Here is a 2116-nt window from a genome sequence, read left to right as displayed (position 1 = left end):
ACCAATGCTGAAAAGACTTCAGCCAAGATACACAATGTTACACAAAGAGCTCCTCCTGCAAGCCTCCTCGATCCTCGAGATGCATTTTAGTTCTGAGGTGGATTCGTCTTTTTTACTCATGAAGGTTATGAATGACCTGGAAGTGGCACCCTAAAGGCTAAGGAAAGGTGCTTCAATGCTTCCTGTGACTCTCTGGTAGAAGTGGAATCCAAGTTATTTGTGTCGGTCATGAAATGAAACGTTTCAAATGGAGAGTCTGCTGGTTTGCGTTGCAACCAAAGTGGTGATTTTACTGATGAGCACAACTTCAGAGGGAGCTGACGAGTGTAAAAGCGTGAAGCTCTTTGGTCAGAACAATAACTTGCATAATGGTGGACGACTAGATCAGAGAGGGATGAAAGCAGGTCCCTTAGCTAATATGTGTATGTTTGAGATGGGAGATTGAAAAATCAAGAAATGATGGATGACTAAAAGAGAGCGATGATTAGAAAGATAATGTATGAGGTGTGTGGAATCTAAATGAAAGGAGGTTGAATGGACTCGTGGGGGACTGTTGGTGGTGGGATTTGGATTCTGATGGTTATGGTAGTTTGTTTTGTTCAGTGGCCCATTGTTCTTTGTTGGCGAGCTTTCTGTGTGTCTCTGTGAGGATGAAGTTTCTCTCTTACATGGTTTTGATTCCGGACATACTGTGGATGTAATGGGTGCTGATGTACTGTGGGAGTCTGTATGCCATTTGTATTGCTTTGGCTTGGATGGTGTTGATCTGATGTACAGTATGTTTGGCTAACCTTGAGGATGATTTCAGGTGATGCTTGAAATGATGTTGTAGAAGGGTAATGGTATTTGGAGTTTATTGTCTCGTAGAGTAATCCGTTGTGCCACATTTGATCAAATGCTTTATCAATGTTTAAGAATTGTATCGGGGGTGGATTTGTTTTTGTGGGAGGTTTCTTGATTATATTTGAGGGTTTTGCTTTGATGTGTTAGTTGGCCCTGGTCTGACCGCTCCTTTCACTAAAGGCTTAATATTTACTGAAGAAGATACAAAAACATGATTATCTTTATTTCATGAACATTTTTCCTTTGACCAAAATGGATTAATTAATATTACAAACAAGAAACTTATGCAGTTCACAAAATCACACAACAACACACTGTCTAATAAAGAACAATGTTACGCCCCTGTTTTGCCAAGCAAACTCATCGACGGGAAAACATGATGCGTTTCAACACATAGAAGTGAATCATGCCTCTGTGAATGTGTGTAAATGAACATAGAAATATCATGTGTGCACCCCTGGTTGCGCTACTAAAATGGTGAAGGAAATAAGGATAATAGCATCGTTCATTAACTACTTAGCGAGAATGGAAGGGAGCAGGGAATATGTGGTATATATGTGTGCGTTTCTTTGAACATTAAATCATTGAACACCGTCTTCTGCCTCCTCATCTGCCTGTTCTGCATTTGGGTTCAGTCCTGAATTTACAAACATGGACACAGCTGCTGAATTTCAGAAGGTAATACTAGATAATATTAACAGCCTTCTGCACTGCAGCAACAACAACTATAATGCTGTGGAAAAGATGACATCTCCAACTAGATCTCTCTGTGAGGTTTCTTCCAGGCTTTGGCTAGAAAAGTCTATCTAGGAACAAAGAGCTCCTGGGAACCACGCTATCCTCCACTCTGCTTCCCAGTCTGCCAGCCTCCAGCCAGGACCGCGGTAGACTAGACTCCAGCCTCCTAGCTACCACCATCCTTGCCACGAAAATGCTGTTCTTTAGCCTGCTCCTTAACCTGCAGGCATCCAGCGTGCTAGCTGCCAGTCTGCTTTTGGCCGGCTGGCGCCCGTCCCATTAGTATTTCAAAAAGTCATGAAAAAGCCATGGTATATTATTTTTAATAAGTCAGTGCACAGTACAGTATGTTGGATAAGGACGTAAAAAGTCATGGAAAAGTTTCTCAAAAATGTCGTAGTATAGCGTGTTGAAAATATTTATGAAAGAATGATAGTAAAGCATGTCAAAAAAGTCATAAAAAGCCATAGAATAGTTTGTTAAAAAAAGTTATAAAAAGTCATAATATAGTTTGTCAGAAAAGTAATGAAAAGTC

The 2116-nt window shown here is 40.6% G+C and overlaps 1 protein-coding gene across 2 annotated transcripts in view; it reads left to right on the top strand.

The window, feature by feature from the left end:
* The window catches only part of LOC116394195 (NACHT, LRR and PYD domains-containing protein 12-like), a 33104-nt gene extending 31250 nt beyond the window's left edge, over window positions 1-1854 (top strand). For both annotated transcript variants that reach the window (XM_031867086.1, XM_031867085.1), the window contains exon 9: window positions 1-1854. This exon is cut by the window's left edge and continues 1003 nt beyond it. The gene's annotated coding sequence lies outside the window, so the exon portion shown is untranslated.
* The last annotated feature ends 262 nt before the right edge of the window (window positions 1855-2116 follow it).

Source organism: Anarrhichthys ocellatus, unplaced genomic scaffold (genome assembly GCF_004355925.1).
Source record: "Anarrhichthys ocellatus isolate YVR2014 unplaced genomic scaffold, GSC_Weel_1.0 scaffold38, whole genome shotgun sequence".
In the NCBI taxonomy this organism is placed as follows: domain Eukaryota; kingdom Metazoa; phylum Chordata; class Actinopteri; order Perciformes; family Anarhichadidae; genus Anarrhichthys; species Anarrhichthys ocellatus.
The sequence above is the reverse complement of the archived record's forward strand: the minus strand, read 5'-3'. Positions and strand labels throughout refer to the sequence as shown.